The sequence below is a fragment of the Patiria miniata genome, unplaced genomic scaffold, assembly GCF_015706575.1.
Source record: "Patiria miniata isolate m_02_andy unplaced genomic scaffold, ASM1570657v1 HiC_scaffold_3, whole genome shotgun sequence".
NCBI classification, from domain to species: domain Eukaryota; kingdom Metazoa; phylum Echinodermata; class Asteroidea; order Valvatida; family Asterinidae; genus Patiria; species Patiria miniata.
The window spans coordinates 38,341,144-38,361,660 of NW_024037069.1; positions in this window are offsets into that span (position 1 = coordinate 38,341,144).

The window sequence follows — 20,517 nt, forward strand, 5'->3', positions numbered from 1 at the left end:
TGAAACAGTAAATCGAATTGCAAAGAAAATAATTTCCAGGTCAAAAACACTATCCATTAACGCCGTCGGCCCCAGCCCAGCGGACTCCTTTGACATGAACTACACGTTGTAAACTACCCTCCTCATAATTGCCAGGCCGAAGTCGATGCGGTGATACATCAGCTTTGATATTAAATTGAAAACGGACTCATTCATGCGTGGTGAACATTTGACGAAGCGTGCAGAGCATGACGTCCTTGCGCAGTATGGGTCGATTGGCATTGACACTAATACATTTATTGTTTGATGTGCGCAGGATGACGCCAGGCCTCAAGCTATCTGTGCCCACGAAGCACGCGATGATTGTCAACTTTAAGGCGCTTCCAATAACTCTGCGTTTTCATGACGCTTCCCTGATATAACATCAAGTGATCATAATATACATTGTTGTATGATACACCTGCCAGGACAGCTTACATTCAGGCCCATACCAATTATCAAAATTAAGAGACTATGACATTTTATTTGATGAAAAACGTTCAAATTTACATGACATAATTTTTCTAAGGTAGAAAAGACATGTTCTTCCAAATTATATCTATATCAAATCAACCGCCTTCCCTAGATATTAGATTCGGTCCGATTCCGTTTGTTACACTTCGTCTGTTTCATCCAGCATCGCATATCGTTCATTTCCGAGAGGCAAATATTGTGGTATAATTTTTGAGTTAACGGAAACAGTGTCATATACAACGACCTCCCCGCTCGGTAAAAAAAAAATTAGTCTCGCAATGAAATATTGATTCCTGTGTGTTTCTGGACCGTCGCGCCGACTGTGGCTGAGTAATTTCATTCATTAACACCCCTCAAGAATCGCCTCGCCTTGGGGTTATTGATTTTAATGAAGAAAAAACACTATTGTGGCGAGTCAACGTCTGCTATTGCTAGACTTGATATTTTCACTGTCTGCATCTAGGTATACCCTTATTTACGGTGTCAACGACACCAAATAGATGCGCTGTGCACGCCCCACCTGTATCCAATGTAGACCACTGTAAAAACCAATTCTGTAATTTTACATAATTTCTCTGGCAGCAGCGTCGCCAGAATTTTTTTTAAAATTTCGCATCACACGTTGTGGTTTGTTTTCATATCATAGTTTTAAATGATTGTTATCTGTAAGTTGTTATTACAACACAAATATGTATTTAGCATTTGCAATTTTTTCTGTTGAATTGAGTAAGGGTTTCACAATGTAGAAAAATATCCAGTAACTTTTATGGTACATTCTCTTTAATTGAAAGAGAATTTACCATAAAATTTACCTTTTAAATTAAAAGTCTGCATTTATACTGCCCTTTCTCAAAGGCAGTGCAATTTTTTTTGTATTAAGAGATTTTGTTATTTTGCATAACAACCTGAATTTGTATTCACCGGAACAACAATGGTCTACATCGAAATGATCTGTTTTGCTAAATGGAATAAACTATTGATAAAAACATCACTTTTACTGTGCATTTAACGTCAAACCACGTATTTTAGCAGAACATGTGTTGCAAATCACCTCTGTCAAAAAGGTAAATTCACTTGAAAACTGTAATTTAAAAATCAAAACTGTTGTAAAAATCAATAACATGATCTGTGAAAATGTTTGTGTAAAATTGTTATTATTATTATTATTAATATATATTTATTACATTGCATAGGCCTAAATGTTCCTTTTCACCTTGGTTTGAATTGGTTGATATATTACGTCTGCGCAATGTTTTATACACGTACCACGTTACTCGTGTTCTTATGCGCAAATTTTGAAAAGTGTTAGTGAAGCTTAAAATATAGTTGCTGTAGTACTTTGGCGCCTTTTCTGAGTGCAATGTAAAACGTGTTAAATTGGGTTTTTATGGCTGTATTCAGCCTACTTCCAATCTGATATTTCCCCCCTATTTGGACTCAGCTCATGGGCCTCATTCTGAAACCAAGCACAAAACTCATCTTCGAATCTTCTGAATGTACAATAAAGGTCTTCCGGAATTTCGTTACCAAACTGACACATAATGCATTACTAAGTAATTTGCGAATATCGTGCAAATCATGTGAAAATATCTACGCTTAAAACGACAAAATGTCCCCTATACATTAGCATTTACATTGCAGCATTTTTAGAGTATGCATTTTTCATGGACGCCACTTCAACTCCAAGTGTTCTCCCGAAGCCATCAGAAGCCATAGAGTATAACACTCGATTCCGAAGTACCGAGATTCCAAGGGTTCTCGACTGCACCACTTTATAATATTTTTGTTTTGAAGTGCGCCGTCATGCGTGCCTAATTGTTTTGCCATTGAAGAGACAAATTTTGATTCTGATAGCTCAAAAAAATCCTTGACCCAGTTATCTTTGTAATGTATACTCCACCCTGCCATTTCAGTCTACGTACAATTGAGCTGATTAAAGGAAAAAAAGTGATAGCACAGGAGTAAAATTCATCAGTGACTGATGCTGTTTACCACAGTTGGTATAAAACTACAAAAAAAGTTAACTTTATTGCTAAGTGTCATTTGCAGATTTTGATGGCTTGACCACAGTTCATCTCGACTATATGAGTGATTTGTGTGAATCATGGACCGTGTATGATTAAATTGTCCTTAATGGGAAGAGTAATGAGAAAGCCAAACTCGTTGCCGTTTGAAAGGCACCGTCACCGAGTGACGGAGAAGATCCAATGCGTGTGTGAGTTTAGAGTGACGGGGCTATTGGGGTCAATGGTGTCAATCTGGCATTCTTTTGGAGTGCTCGGCAAACGCACTTAGTAGAAGATATCATTATTAAATTTTCGGTGGCAGACTACTCTTTCGCTTAAGGTAACAAACCTGTTATTCAAAAGCGGCCGTTTTCCAGTGGGGATGATAATGTAATTAGTTTTCTTTAAAAAATAATGAAAACGACGACAACTGCTCAGTGTAATTTGAAGCTTTGATTGGTGAAATTGATAACAAGAATATATGTTTTCGTGTGACACCGTGTACAAGCTTAACATTCACTGCGTGGACTTCCGAAGCGACGTTGTGTGGACTTGCCCGCGTCAACACAGTGTTTCCCCCTCTGTAGAAAACAGGTTTAGAGGCATTTTGGGGTTAGGTTTATCCGTGGCAAAGTGAAGAGAAACACTAAAAGGAATCATAGAAAAGAATTTGGGTTGAAAGAGTTTTCAAGTATGAGTAAATGGGAACATTATTTTTTTCACAGGTTTTTCTTAACTACACGAAAACAAAGGAATCACAGAAGAGTTTGATTGTAAGATTGGCGGCGTCAAATGTAATTCTATTACACTGATTGAACTGAATGATATGTCTTGACAAGTAACCTGAATCTTTACTTTAACCATTTATGTTTTTAAAATTAAGACGCCCAATACGATGCGGAATTGTTTAAGTCAGGGTACAGGTATCTTGGCCCGGCGGCAGGATGTTTCCTTTCGATCGCGACACTTGTTCGTGACATTCCAACTAAAGCCTGAATGTAACTCCTCTTTCGTGACAACGGCAAAGGAAAGCGTATGTTTCCTATCCAAAAAAAAGAAGCAATCAATCGTTTTAGTAACATTACCATGAGCGAGTCCGTATCGAAAATTGAGTGCCGGCGCCGGCTCCCCAGTCAAAATCGATGGTGCTGTCTTCATCTTTTCCCTGAAAAAAAGTCCACCCCTGGTGCATGTGAATAAGAGATAGTCGATACAAGTCACGTGAGGAGTGTCTGAGGATTCAAATACGCGCGTGATGCCAGGCTGTGACGGGAGAAACCAAGCGTAGATGCATGGCGGGTGAATGCGTAATCGCATTTACAATAAACTCAAGGTCTGTGACCTACGCAAGCAGTAGTGCCTCAGACAGCAGGTTGATGATAGCAGGTACAATCTTGAAAAATCTGTTGTCAGATTAAGTCAGATTTGACGAGAAGATAGCCAATCATTAAAAGTCATCTATAGGTCAACTATAGCTAGGAACAACTAAACAACATTCGAAATACTTGTATTTCTAGTCAGGGCTGGAGTATTACCGAATCTAATCGGACGCAAATAAACGTCGGCGTGTGTTTTCCGTATAGAACAGGTTTTCAGTCAGCTTTAAGCTTAAAGGACTAGAGAAATCAGCAGTATTCTGATGTTGTTTTAAAAGAATTTAGTCGTGATTTAGTTAAACCTAACTATTTTCTGTCCTGACGGAATTATACCAATCTAGCTGGGTGTACAGAGCCGGTAGAAGAGGTATCCTGAATTTTCTTGAATTTGATTAAGAAAGAGTTATGTTGAGAGAAAAAGTGACTCTTTCTAAGAATCGATTCTTTTTTAGTAATGCAGTGTTGAAAAGTACAATCTTATTACAAAATTTATCTGAATAATTAGAAAAAGGTACGTGAGATTTTGCATAGAAAGATAGATTAATTTAGTTTAGTGATGTAATTCAAAGAAAGAAACAGGACGAGTTCGCTGGACTCGGATCAGAGATTCGTAAAAGGTTTCATTTATATTTGTGGTTCTTAACAGGTTTCATTTATTTGTTGTTAATGCAGGAACATGCTCTCTTTTCTAGAAACTACAGTATTATTCTAACGCTTTTATGTAATATGCGCTGTGTAAATAAGTACTGATGTAAACGAATTTTTTGCCTGTTGATTTTTTTCCTGGCATTTTGGTATGCCTTACGGGAAACGAAATATCTCGGTGCACTTAACCAAGTTGACCGAATTTCTCCTCGCTGATGGAGCAAACCGGATTTAGGCTTGTCCTCGGTGTATTATGTGTGAAGACATCAAATGATTCTCTCCCATTCCATTATTTAGTTACACTGCAAATGTATGACACACAAAATAGACCCTCATGAATCCAATCGTGTACCGCCCCAGGGCAGATCACTACCAGGGAAAGTGTTTCTCTTTCCTTCCCTTCGCGACGTCCTCTTTAACGTCTTAGTTGCGAGCCGGATGTGGGAGGATCTATAGACAGATCTTAATCCTGTCCCGCAGGTAAAAAGAAGATACGGAGACGGCACTCAAAGGTATATACTATAAAGAGGATTGAGTTTTTTCGGACGCTGCGATTTTTTTGGGCGGCAAATGCGTTTCTGTGTGGTGTGTTTTGTAAGCGACCCAGAAGAGTATTTTGTCGGGGCATGATGAGCACTTGAGCAAATGGAAGATGCGGTCAATATCCTAAAGAAATAATGATATTTGATAATATCGTGATGTATTCAATACTACGTTAATAAGAATTGAACCTATTTGAAAAACAGGAATGAGAAAAAAAATTCCCTGATTGTTGCCAAAATCCTTACTAGAATTTGCATTGGTACCTTCTCAGGTCTTGATAACATTTTATTAAAAGTTGTTACGAAGTTGTCTGTATTTTTCTTTTTCTCTTGAGATGTTATTCAACCTCAAACCCCACGTCCACCTTGCAAACCATTTGTATCTCATATCCACATGCACAAAATAAATGATGTTTTTTTCTCAACAATAATTGATGAAGATTTGGTATAGATCTCACATGTAAACATTGTTTAAGCTGTGATAGTTTGGACTTGTTTCTAAGATCAACACATTGTTGTTGATAATCCTACTGGACCGCACGCTGCAAATACGATTTGCACAGCTTTAAACCAGGTGGGAAAATGAGCACACACTATTTTCTAACACCGAGATCACCTAGAGTACTTTGACCGAGGGCGATTTGTGCTCCGGTGTCTCCTGGTATCACACACAAACTGACGGCAGAATATCCCCGAGATTTCACCCTGCAATCGCAAAGTGACGAAATGTATTAAAGATTTAGAGCTCAGAGGCGACTGAGTGGTTTTTCCGCTCTAAGGTATGTTATCTATTTCTCGTTCTCTCTCTCTGTTTTTACTCGACATTTTCTACGCGAGACATGAGCTCCATTAGCCTATTTCCGTGTGAATTGTCAGATGTACAAGATTGTGTGAAAATGCGAAGTGTCAGGATTTTTTTCTTCTTCTTCGGAGCCTTTTCGGATAGGCCTTACACCACCCCGTCGTATCCAGGTGAAATCAGGGCACTGGCACTTTACCCTCAGGAGTCAACCTCGGGTGTTTAGTCTGAAACTCGATCCGAAGAAAAAAAATTGTGTCGAAAATTTTGATCCAGTTTGGTAAAAGGCAAGAAATCTGTAACTTAACTCTAGACACTATTTGACTTGGCAAGTTCATAAGCCCAAGGATCGTGCCCAACTCAATTGATGTCACCAATATAAAGAAATCTTTACATGTCTTGCTTAATATCTAGAACAGCGTCTGGAAGTGCAAGTCGAGTTTGAGTGTCGTTGTTTTGACGCCTGGCTGGATTTGATTTGACACAAATCAAGTGACCTATATTCATTGTGGAATGCTTGACCTGCGCAGAATCAAATCGGTTTTACCAACTGACCCGGAATCTAACTGGAGGTCCAATCGATGTTCATCCGACCCCGGATACTTGTCGATTTGTATAGTATCAAGCTGACCGTGTTTTGTCTTAAAGGGGTATTACGGCCTCAAATCCCCGAAAATGTTATGTTTTGGATTGTTTTCTTATCCTATTTCAAAGGCGTGGTTGAAAGGCAACTAACCTAATGTCTTACCGTTCCCGACAAAATACGGAAACAACCGTTGTTTACATCGGACGCGACGCGGTTGACATTTTTGTTGGGCATACGTATACGTATTTCCAGGGGTGTCCATTCCATGTACGGTCCACGTTGTGTGAGTGACCCATAGTACACACAGCACTAATAAACAAATGTTGTTTCTCGCACGTCTGCAGAAGGCTGGTTCCAAATAGTCGACTTGCTTAGTTAACCATCGTCGACTAGACAGAGTTCGGGCTAACTTTAGTCGAACTATGGTTAACCACTGGTCAGCAATAGTCCTTGCGCGAACTTGCCCGTGGCTGCTGGTTATGTGTAAACGTCACTTCATCGAGTGACGTGTGCATTGATTTATAATACTATTTTATGGTAGGTATCGTGTAAATATGTGTACAGTTTTTCTCTCTAGAAAACCACATTTACCCTTTAATTAAATTAAAAGAGACATTTATATCTCTGGGTAAAGTCGCCTAAGCCGACGTACTTGTTCATTTTTTTCCAGCTGGATACTTGATCGAAAGTATAGAGACAGAATGACGTTTTTCACTTTGACTCGTCAAATTATTGTGGTGCGCGAGTGTTACAAACTTGTACTCCAAGGAATCGATGTTGCCCGCAAAAGCCCCCAGTTGTTAAAACTGTTCGTTTTTTTTCCCGTTTGCAGACGTGCGTTGGTGAACTGGTTCTTCCCCTGTGGTTCACAGCACAGCACATGCATATTGAAATTGCACACGGTATAGGATTACGCTTCATACACCAATCCTATCACACCAAACTGCATGTGCCGATCCATACACACGTCCGCATATCGTGTAACTGTATATCCATTCGAGTCGCGCTTCCCATTTCGCTGCATAAAAAGAGTAATCTACTTTGACTCTATCTCTCAGCTTTTATCTTTTGATCAAGCAATTTCAATTTTTGGCGCTGCGAGGTAGTTCTCGGTTTTTATGAGAATTGGTAGTACATGTAATACGATCACCCGGGTAGGCGAGACTATAGGTAGGAGAACTGTCGGTAGAGCGTGGTCACTCATAGCATGCTGAACATGTAAAGGCACGTAGGACCTGGATACGTACGTACCGAGTTAATGAGAAAACCTTGTTCAAAGTGAAGATAGGACTGGTACCAGATATACCCTGTGAAATTATTCCGCCTGAGACGGTATCGTTCGAAGAAAACAATTACCGAAGGAGGTTGAAAAAAAGTGTGCCTGCAGGCATACTTTTGTTTTTACTTATAGCGACGAAATCCAGTTTTACGAGACCCAATGAATTGTGCATTATATGTTTTCTCAAAATGTGTGTAGCCACTGAGATAAAACTTCAACAAGTTATTTGTTTGGCAGGCTGAAGAGTTTGAGCAATTTTGCTGCTTTAAACGAAACAACATGCACACAGAGCAAAGTTTTATAATACAGTGCATCTATACTTTCTCACATCCCTCCTCATAAGTTTCAAAACGGTTCGGCAGGTCGGACTGTGAACCTTATGACTTCATTCGAAGAAGTGTCCATGTAGGAAAAGACAGTCCTTTGCTTCGTTGGGAAAGTTGGACAAGTAAGCACACTAGTTTTGTCAGATTGATATTATTGATATCTCATATACCATGTGCTTGAATACGGGGTGCATGTAAACAAAAATTACATTGGCTTATAGGCGTCTTACAAGGCTTAAAAAGCTATTGTTTGAAACATCAGTCAGTCCTGCCTAAATGTTTGGAGTGCCGATTGTCGAGTTCGATAGCCGTCAAAATTTCGAATTGTAATGTGATTTTTATCTTTATCTTTACCTCATTTTGACCACTCACTCCATCCGCCACTATTTATTGTGTTAGTTCACTTCTGTATCTTTATGTTTTAGTCATTAAGTGAGCTGATCCCATCTCCATAACTCGGACCATTTATCAGCTGATAGAGCTCAGGGATCCGAATTCTTTTCGACAAGAATTGCCCAATGTCGTCTAAATTGCAGTATGTCAAGAACGGATGAATTCGCATTTCGGCAACACGACGTTCTGTCAGCATCTCGATGCCAATCCCCCTCGTCTCGTTTACGAGATTACCGGGGAAAAAACCTTTGAGCAGTTAGTCTTTAATGCATCTCGGATTTTGAAGCATAATACCCCCATGGGTCTACGAATAGAGGTGCAAACATTTCAGCACAGTTGACACACCGAAATGACATGGCCCCTGGTCCCTTACGAAACACCCGAAGATTCTCATTAACTCGCTGTCCCTCCTGACGAAAACGGAAACCAGCTCGGGTCGGCTGGACTGTAATAACATCATGTTGGGTCTACGTACTCTCCCCGTGTTTTCCTTCGGTCCGTGGCCTACATCGGTGGCTTGTTGTTTCAGCTTAATGTGTTCCGTCTACCTGAGTCGGTATAATGCCGAATCACACACTTAATCCGTTTATACATGCACCCCTGTCTGGCCCGTGATGATAATTGAGCTATACCAAAGGAGGAGAAACCAAAGCAACCTTGTTCTCAGGGTCTTCATTCAGCCTCGAGAAAATAGCAGGGACCCTGGGAAGGAAACTTGATTCCTGGTTTCTGATTCAATCCCGCAACCAGACTATTCCGTACCTTATTATAATACCTAATTATGATCAAAAGTTTTGAACATTCACATCCTGTGGGAGAATGAGAGAGCAGCGTGTGGATGCGTACTGCTCGACGCCATAGAGACGAGGGTGCGGAGACTTCAAAGCACGTCGTGCACAGTTCTAAGCATGCCGCCATCTTGGATGGTATTTTGCGGTCACTTGTGTTGTGCGCTCCGAAGCAAACGTTGATTGTTTCTGTCACGAGTCGGGTGGGTGCGGACGGGAATTTTTCACCTTTGGCTTATCTAGCTCCTAGACCTATGTTGAATTTAAACTAATTGTTTCTTGAGTATGGAGTGCTGAATGGTAACATTATAGCAATCGATGAAAACTGGTGTGCAAATGAATAGATGTTTTCGTCAGCCCGCCCCCATCTATGTTGTACATCATGCGTTTGTTAAAATCTGTCACCACAAACCTCACGCAACAACCAACTATAATTCAAGATAGTGGTATCTACAAAATGGTCTGGGGTCTTAATTGGTACGTGTCTTGTGGGAACATGCAGGCGTAACCTACGGGGAATCTAGGGGTGGCCAAAATGTAGCCCTGTCCTTCAAATGGTTTTTCAGCTTTTGTCGTAGCCGCTACAAGATTGTGGCCAATCCCAACGAAATGAGCCACAAGTACAAGTCATCAAAGGTTATTTTGGACAAATCCAAAGCTATCATAGCCATAAGCTTAATAGCTATCAACAGTAGATGACACGACCAAGCAGTGCATGAAAACGATATTTTGGCATGCGTGCTTATTCTTACCCAGCACAACATTTCGAGATCTAAGTTGGAGGTACCCTTATGCTCACTTTTTCAAACACTTTGTTTGCAATACTTTCTTCCGTTTTAAAATAAATGTGAGTAAGAGCTTCTCATTCGCTGACATTGCCAAAGTGTCGCTCAGACATGCATGATGAATGTTTGGTATGAAATGCGAAGTGCGCAACCCTTGTTGATATAGTGTGTCAGATTCTTCGAATTTTATATTCTGTGAAATCTAGCAGATTTTTTTTTATCAACAGTTTCATGTTGCATTCCGTTAAGATGTGGCTTGTTTACTCGAATGAGTAAAGGACAGGAAGAATCGATACTAGAAGAATGTTAACCGAATCGCCGACCACCACCTGCGCAGTACATAAGCATCGGTGAATCCGTAAATGCAAAACCCAGTAGAGTGTAAATCGGGGGGAAAGAAATTTAACTGCAGACTTAAAGCCGGCTACTTACGGTCCGTTATGTTCGCGTGGGTTCAGTTGTCTGAACAGTCGAACCGACGAGGAAAAGACACTGTTTTATATCTTTCTCATTAAATATAAAAATAAATATGGATTGCAAGACCGCGTGCGTCAGCCTCGAATCAAACTTTGGTATGGCAACAGTTACGGGTCAATCTGTATACCAACAGAGCAAGGACAATCTCAATGTCCATTCAAGGATATTTGTTTCAGTAAAATAAATGAAAATGCAGGGGTTTTTCTCATTAGATATAGAAAAAAAATATGGATTGCAGTATCTCGTGCGTAAGCCTATAGCCTTTGATTAAACTTTGACTTTTTAACCATCATTGAGTAAGGTCCACCATCTGGAAAGGGTTACGGATCATTATGTCTATCCACAGAGGAAGCTAGATACATCCCGATGTCCATCCAAGGATATTTGCTTGTCCTGCTGTGGGTGGTAAGCTTCATTCGAACATTAAAAGAAGATGGCTTGTTCTGTCTCACGCCAGGCCCGTATAGGTTTGCTTGCAAACTGGGTGGATACATCCTACCTCCTATAGGTCGGTGCAATGGCACCCTTTATTGAACCCATCTTCTGAAATTGTTCACAAAGGAGTACTTACAGAAATTGACTAGAAAATGTTAGGGAAGAGATGGAGTACCTCGAATGAAGTCTTTTAAAAGCGCTTGCACATTTTCTATGACCTACCTGCTGTATGACGAATCCCTAAAGGTATATGACGAGAAAGTACAGAGTTCCACTGGAGGGGAGGGAAGGTCTCCATGGGTCTGTCGTTATGACAGTAAACAAATTCGGATGGTCTTTCCGACTGCAATCTTGCGCGCGTCAATCGCTCAGCAAGCAACGGAGTGTCAGTGGTCTTCCATTTGTGTTTGGACTCGTAGTTTGTTTTAGACGAGCACTCAATCCTTATACATAAAACAAAATAATAATTTGGGGGTGCTAGTCATTCTTACTCGCAGCTGAGAAGCTGAATTACGAAGGACGCGGCTACAACGTGGTCGAGCCGAAGGCAAGGCGCCTGAGGCAGCCGCCATACGACCCATGTCTGACCACGGAGCACAGCCAGGGATCGAACGTGTTGATTTTTGATTTGCGGAGGGAGGAAAACCGGAGAATCCGGAGAAAAACCCTCGTAGCAAGAGAACCAACGCACAACTCTACTCACACATTGTCCGAGCAGGGAATCGAACCCGGGCCACATTGGTGAGAAGTGAGCACTTTACGCACTAGCCACCCATGCCACATACGGCGAGAGGCGTACGCGTTGCTGAAAACCTTTCCCTTTTTCACCCTCAACCATCAACGCACTCGAGTAATGGAAGGAAAGGGAAATGAGAAACGTCTCATTACAGCCAAGTCCAGTCGAATAAAAGTAATTTCGGGAAAAGGTCGCGATGTAACTCTATATAATCCTCGATTTGTGCTCTGTAGTGACAGTAGCGCCTAGGGACCTTTGGCTCAAACTCTCAACCACGGCAATTCCAACAGAGCTCTGATATTGCCCCGTCTCTCATGGGAGAGTCAAGGCTCTTTAGTAACGGAAGATGTAATGCGGGGAGGGATTTTCCTTTCACTTCGTCACTTTCCCTCACAAGTTCTCTCAATTTAGACCGGCGAATCCAAAAGAAGACATGTTAGCGAACAAAGTAAAAGTAATCACGGCCACGGAGACTTGCAGGAGCGGGACTCGGTTTGAGCCCCCACGGGGGAAGAGGAGTTTCCAGCCCCCATCAGTCAGGCCCATTTTGCCGGCCTGTGATGTACAGCGGCGTACAGGGAGCGGACGCGTGTAAGCTAACACTCGGACACCTCAGGCGGGACATTTGTAGCTGAAATGCTCTTTGAATGATATCCCGATCCTCCCGGATGTTAATGATACAAGGGAAAAAGGTTTCGCCTGCGACAAAAATATCAATTCTCCTTACTCCCTGTAGACCGTGGCTTTGTCCCCTACTTGGGAAATTCGGATTGGGTTGTGTATTGAATACCAAGAGATGAGTTTCTCTCTCTCTCTTACTATCCATCTTACCGGCTTGAGGAGCAGGCTGTACATTTGGTGGTCTTATTGTAGAAACTTGTTTGTGAAAGTGCGAACGTTTTCGCCAATCATGATTGTGATCTTTCACTGCTAACTTTACATAAGGTTAGGATTTAAAAACAAAAGTCTTCAAGTGTCTTCTTCGTTGTACGTTTGCTATTTCTTGATTTTCACATTTGGGCCAACTCCGTTTTACCGATCATGACGTTTCCACTCTTGACAAAATGAAATACCGGTAACATATATGATAAGAGTTAAGTATACGTATTACTACATAGGACTGGATGTAGCTCAGTTGGTAGAGCACCTGTACGGTATGCCAGAGGTCGCAGGTTCAAACCCCAGCACAAGTCATTTCTTCGTACAACTTTATAATTACAGTATACGAGTTCTTTTAGAGCTTCAGCTTACCAATTCACTCTGACATAATAACTGAGCACCAACTGTCCAAAACGCACTATTAGATTTAACAATTCTTGACTGCTGTGATGTGGGATATGACGTGGCATTATCCAAGCACACGATATAACAATATTGTTTATCTGTAATCTAATCGTGCTTCATCTTCGTGTCGCTCACGGCTTCATTTGATACCTACACTCTTCATAAATTGTAAAATGTATTCATAATAATTTCTTGCATTCTAATATATTGCCTCAACATTGTATCATCGAAATCAAAATGAGCATCGTTTCTGGTGCAAATTTATAAACATTGCTGATAGCGCGGGCTCACTGCTTCATCAACGTCAACCGAATCTCCTTCCAAGTGCAGCAACTGCAGATTGAAGTAAAACTGTTTACAGTCAAAACACCCGGGCAAAGTGTCCTTTCCCACTTGATTAATTACACCTGCTACGATGGCTTCCGCGTGAGAAAACGGTCTCGCGCCGCTGCCGACGGCAGTGATTTAATTCCGATAAAAAAGGACACAAGCAGGCCAAAGCTTTGCGTTTATCTCCGACACGCTCGTGACTTCCGACTAGATTACTGGCCCGAAGTGAATGCATCACGTGGCGCCTTTTTTCAGGTTAATGTCAATTTGCGGGTAATTATTCTATAGTCTCATCTTCAAATCCATGTTTTGTGTGTGTTTCCCACATTTGCCTTTCCACCTATAATTCTTGCTCTGTCTCTCTGTTGATGACGTTTTGTCAATTATGAGCAATCTCGGTCAGAGACCATTAGTATAGTGGTTGAGTCGTGACTGATGTTTCGCTGGTGCGTGCGGATGTCTCTGCACAGTCGATGTGGTTAATAATTATAGAAACTCCTCGATCATGACTCCCTGCTGTTCAGATAGTGACCAGCGTAGACTAGCCTAGCCCAACCATCGTCAAATAGCCAGTGTTCGAGCAAATTTATTGGGGAACTGTTACAGTAGTTCACCCTGCTCATGTTCATCCTATACAGCTCTGTTTTGGAGGGTATAACTTACATCTGGGGTTTAAACACGCTAGCATACACGCAGGAGTACAATTGTAATCAATATGCACAATACTTTCTGTACACTAAGCGCGTCCCAAAATACCCGCAACATTGTTTTGCGAGGCTCTAGCGTCGCCGCGGAAACACGTACCGCCATTATTTTTATATCATTTTAAAGCTTGGAATCTTAACTTTATCTCTAGTAGGTATTGATTCGGTTTCAAAAATCAATCACGCGCATTTTTCCTAATGTGGAAATGCCTCATCGTGTTCACGATGTGACGATCTCGTTGCCTTTTTATACTTTCTGTTGCCTGTTCTTTTGGATCCAAGTAAACTACACCTTTAATAAATTCACAATAGTGTTCTTCGTTTCAAGTTCAATGTGTTTGCAATATAAATCAATTGTTTTTGCATCTGATGTACCGCATCATCGATTTTCCTTGAAATCGGTTATGTTTGTTTTCGACATGCCTTTATTTCAACACGAATAATTTTAAAACTCTTTTAAATATCAAACCAATACTCGCCAGGGATAAAGTTAAGATTCCAAGCTTTAAAATGGTGTAAAAATAACGGCGTCACGTGTAAGTTCCGCGCCGACGCTAGAGCCTCACCAAAAAAATTATTGCGGGCATTTTGGGACGCACTGTAGACAGACATAACTGCATATTATGGTCACTATTTGCCTAAAACTATCGCCAATTTAATTCTCTTCACACACTAGTTAAATTTCTAGCTCAAGGCAGATACAACACAGAATTCTAAACGACAAAAATGTATACTCTCTCCCTCCTCCTATACTAAAAAAAAGATTCGTACGTGTTTCATGTTCTCTTTCATCAATTACGATGGTTTGCATCGTTATCACTGTAGCCGGTGCACAAAGAATCAAGATCAATATTTCAAGCTTTTGATTGAGTTTGGCGGAATAAGGTTAGTCCCTGCCGTAAGGCGGTCCTCTTTTATTCTGAAACAAATCCGTTTCAGGAAATCCGTTCCTGTCACTTTGTATTACTTCTTTGTAAGCCGTTTATGTTACATGCACCCATTGATGACGTGTGTGGACACCAAACACATACATAATGGAATTTGTATCCTTGTTGAGTCATTTCTTCGTTCTCGTGCACTGAAGTTTTCGAGTTTGAAAGTGTACTTTCAAAATGCTCCTATTTTAACCAGAAATAATTTCCTGGGCTGAAATTCGGACTTAATATCCCTTACATAAAATACTTTAATTTGCGACCAATCAACACACCTTGGAAATTACTAGTTTTTGAGTAAAATCCATATATCTATTTCGTGATAACCTTGTGGAGACGTATTCACCTGAAGCAATTGCTCTGTGGAGACGTTTACAATCTTTTGTTCCTTATTGTACACATGTCTCCACACGGTACCGTGTACCAGATCATTGAAGTGCATGTTTAACATGCACTTCAATGACTTAACATTGTTAACTCTGTTAAGTCTCAATTGTTACTACGAGAGTTTACACACGTTTTGCTGGTCCCAGAGGGCCAGCCAAAGGTCATCTTTATACCTCTCTGACTGACTCACTGTCACTTGTGAGCTGGGCAGTGCTCTCGTACAGGATTACCACGTAATATCAATGAATGGCCCATTGTGTACACCGATGCATGCATAACAAGACTACCAGGGAATAGCCACTCTGAATCAATTGAAGATAATTTGTGTGGACTCTGGGACCAGCTCTACTAGACTTGCCTTTTCTTGTTACTTTTAGTCAGACCTTTAAAGGCTAATCTTGTCTACTTTGTAATAGGCTAATCTATTTTATGCACACATAAAACTAGAGTAAGAAAACACTTTATAATGTACAAGCATTACATTCACTGTGTGGACTTCCAAACAAAAGAGGTTTACATAAACCAGGTAGCAGCGACGTTGTGTGGACTTACCCACGTCCACACACTGTTTCCCCCTCTCTGGAAAACAGGTTTAGAGGCATTTTTGGGTTAGGTTTATCGGTGGCAAAATGAAGAGAAACACTTAAGGGAATCATAGGAAAAAAAATTGGTTGAACTTGTTTTCACAGTGTGAGTAAAATGTTTTTTTTTCAAAGGAATGTCCACACTATAGGTATGTAATGTAAACATGGGTGTGTTACATGTGCATGAATATATCATATATACCCCTACACCAGTTTTGAAATACGGGATGGCCATGTCATCATCACTAGTTATAACCTAGATGTGGGATGTACCGGAGTAGCTGTCTTGCATATCCTTTCCACAAAATGAGAAAACCTGTCTTGTCGAGGATAGTCTTACCAAAATAAACTTGCATTTCTCATCATTGTCAGGCTACGAACCCAGGTATTAAGTTCCATAAACCCAAGTAGATTGTATACATTATTGCCTCCGTATATCATATTTCTCTGAAACGCCATCCTTGCAAATTCGTCCTAGTCGCATGACTGGTAACGAAAGGTTGGTAACACCAGTGAGATGAAAGATTAAACGCAGAAGTTTATATTTTTTTTTCGCAAATGAACTGATATTTGGGGTGATCATCACCCCGGTGATGTGTTTTCCTTATGTTCCATAATGCGAGCTAGTGGACTAAAGATATAGAAAATACATGTACATGTACATGTACTACACATTGTATAGGCCTACACCGTGAACCTCCAATTAATTGTCAAATGACAGTTCGGCAAATGGAAGTAACAAAGCTGTAGCTCAAATTCAATTCACCCTGACCGGAGACCTTCAGGCAGTATAGACACAGTTGTTGAACACGAAGCGGGAAGTTGTTCCCGTGTTTGCCCAACACTTCTCAGTGACTGACAAGTCAGAGGGATTTAAGTAGTTCGTGCTTTTATTTGGTCGAAGGCCAAACGGACGGATCACGCAGAAAGCGCTCAAGACGTATAGGGCCTTTACGACGCGCGTAGTTGAAGCTGGGGGGGGGGGGGGTGTTCAAAGATGATACAGGTTACCGTATGGCTACCAAGTACAATTTTGCTTCAAGGTTACTTAATTTTGAGGGGAATGTTTTCAATCGATCATCTTGCGATAGAGTAATTGGCCTGAAAGTAGAAGGTCACGCGGCTCAGCTTCCGGAACCCTCGCACGGCCCACCTATGGGTATTTTACATTGAGTTGCTCTTTCACCTGCTGTAATTTTGGGCAGAATGATTTCCAACCGTAACCACCCCGAGAAGCACTCGTGATGGATTTTTTTCTTGGTATTCTTCCAGGAAAACTCATGAAAAATCACTTGGAGATGGGTAAAAACGAATTTCATTTACGACCTTTCACATCCAGCATTGTCGTTTCCAGGTCTCCTTGTTTGTACACGTTTGCTTTCTTCTACTTGCGTGAGAACGAGAATGTATAACAATGCGAAGATTTACCTTCCGTACCTACAGCCGATGGGTTCTAGATCTAGTGGGGCTGGCCCTTGAGCAGATCATTACGGGGTGACACCCCCCCTAAAATGCAACCCCTAAAACATTTGCCTTTAAAAAAGGTATTGGTGGATTTTTATGTTTTTGGTATCAGATTAAAGCTGAGAGCTTTTTCTTTCAAATAGCAATTTGGGTTGCTGAGAAAATGCCAATTATGTAAAAGTAGTCATTTTTTCATCCTGTACACAAAACATTACCACAGTAAGGGATTTTCACTGTACCTATTTTGTGCATTTCCTAATCCTTACAAACAACATGGCACATAATAATGACAAGAGTATAATGAATTTGATGGAAATACCTTTTATTTCCCACCTGAACAGGTATCTCATCCTTTTTAGTCCTATTTTAAACCCTTTCAGCATCATAAATATGTCAAAATACTAAAGAAATGTCACAAATGAAGGATAATTGCATAGTAGGCTTACAGTAAAATGTTTCACTGTTTGAAGTACTTGTGTACAGGATGAAAAATGACAACTTTTACATAATTGGAATTTTCTCAGCAATCCAAAGTACCATTTTCTTGATTTTTTTTCCAGTATTTGAAACAAAATGCTATTATAGCTTTAATCTGATCCCCAAAACATAAAAATCCACTGATCCTTTTTTTTTTTTAGAAAGGCAAATGTTTTAGGGTTGCATTTTTTTGGGTCACCCTGGAGATCAGTACTTTTTCCCGTAATTACGAGTGAGTCATATAAATTTCTCTATCCAGAGGGCGCTGTTGACCTCTAATTTCGTGAGCTCTCATTAGGTAAATTTTGTTTGACCCTTGACCCGTGATCCACAATCCACGTGCAGTAGTTTGATACCCACAATGCTTTGCGCCGCCAGCGTTTCCTTCACAAACTTTTGTGAGAGATTAACGGTTATACCAGCTACACCCTCTGATAGGGCGGAGAACACGAGCCAAGTTTTCCTGATGGAAACACTTTGAGGATAGGCCTATTTCTTTTTCTTAAGAGAAAAAAAAGGTTATAATATGCGCCCATTGGCTTCGAAACGTGAATGCGCAATGGCCGGAACCTTTTGTCAACCGATCCTTACTGTCACTTAAACGCAACGATGGAACGGAATTTCTAGAGTCGATAGAGACACGCCGCGGTTTCTCAGTTTTCTATATCTCCCATCGGGAAGGTAAATAAGTGCAATATTTTCCCGCGGTTAACGTTCATGTCCCGCGGCTTGGAGGACTTCATCCCGGGGTTTCCTGTGAGGTTGGATCCGCCCGGACGCGCTCTTGACGGCTGAAGATTGTCTCATCTACCCCATGTTTGTTTAGTAATATCAGAACATGCACGCGCGCAGTACCCGTCTTTTGACAACGCAACAGTACCAAAAGTGATGTCGTTATGTTGTATTTTTGTTTGTTTGGCTTTAAGGCACACCGTGCACACGGAACAAGTGTGTTTTTGAAACCTCGGTACCGTCTTTAACTCGGCTTCAGTGTCATTGGTTTTAAATTCATATTGAAGTTTTTTTTTCCAAACAATAAAAAAGCTCAGCGAAGTCAGCCACAAGGAAGTAGATTTAGTGTTCCGGAACCAAAACTTACTTGAATTAAATCGAGCAAAAGTCCCCAAAGTCCGGGGGGGGGGGGGGTGCTCCTCAAGCTAAGTACAAATGAAGCCGACGTTTCGAAAACCCATTGGTGAGTCATTGTACTTCGTAATGACGAACATGCGTGGCGGTAAACCCAGACACGAAGACATTATGCCGCAGCATTTTTTTGTTTCGTGTGCCCAACTAATTAAGAGTTGCATGTGATTGATCATTAGGCTGCACCAGACATGCACTGCCTACGCTTCAGGTCTGTTAATAAAGGGAAGTTCAAACAAAGTACATGTACGAGACTGATAAAAAATAATAATGGTTTAACAAAGAAGGAAGAACATTTATTATTAATCATGCACATTCAAAGTGCAACATAACTGCAAACTAATTTACAGTGACATTTAAATTAAAGGCTCATGAATCGCGCTGGACAAGTCAAGTCTAGTTTTGTTTGTTGCATGGTTTTTGTTTATTTGGTTTTTTTTTATTAGTTGTTGGGTTTCGTTGTATAGGTAACGTTGTACGTTGGACTGTTGCATGTTTGCTTGTTCGTTTGCTTAGTTGGGTTGTTTGTTTGTTTGTTTTTCATGTTCCTTGAGAGAGGGGTCTATTTTTTATTTTAACATAACGAGTCAGGTCCATATTAGATCATTAAATTTAAAGAAAATCTTGGAAAATATTAGAAAAAGAAAAACAATTTGGAGGTGTGATTTTACAGCATTAATCGAGCCGGTGCAGTAGGTTTTTTCTTCAACTGTGCTTGAAAGAAAGCCAGTTAACAAATACCAAAAGTATTCGAAGACAGCAAAACTAGTGTTTGAAATTGGCAAACACGGAAAGAAATAATTTTGTCGCAGACTGCCCTTGGGGGAGTTTCGCCAGGCGAAGCGAGGCCTGATATGACCGTCAAATTGATCGATTTCACCCGGTAACAAAACGCATCAGTCCCGCTACTTGCGTGGGCCGCCGCGTACTAGCCCGAAACACCCCCCTTTTGAATGAATTCAGAGACGGTGGTGGTTCAGGCGGCAATTTTGCCCCCGCGAGATTCACAAGGTGCAAATTAGTTTTGCCTTTTTAGGCTGCGATCTGCCATCGCCGAGGAAATTGTATCAATGTGCCAGGGCCGGGAGAAATTTGCCTTCGTTAACGTATAGGGAAAATCTGGGTGCACTGGCATGGTGGGGTGAATGTATTAAGAACGGGCCTTGCGGAAGAACATTGAACCGTAATAGATCAAATTTTCAGGTACAGCTGGGCAGTTTCTATCCCCCCACGTAAGGCCAAAAAAGTCTCCGGTTCCTGGTCTGCGCGCGCCGCAGCCATGCGCGTCGGCAAAATAAGCTTTTTTTTCAATGTAAGATGCCTCAAAAACCGCCAAACTCACTGGTTTGATTGGAATCCTACTACTGCAAAATTTTAACGTGCTTTTAGATAGGGTTACGATCGAGTATAAGTTTTATGCAGCCTCTCTGGGCTCCCATATAATTTGCACTAAATTTAGTCGGGCACCATTTGCAGACGGTGTTGTAATTTTTTAATTGTGCGTCTGGAAGCCAGACCGAGGGAGCGATGGTCGTGTATCTAGAACC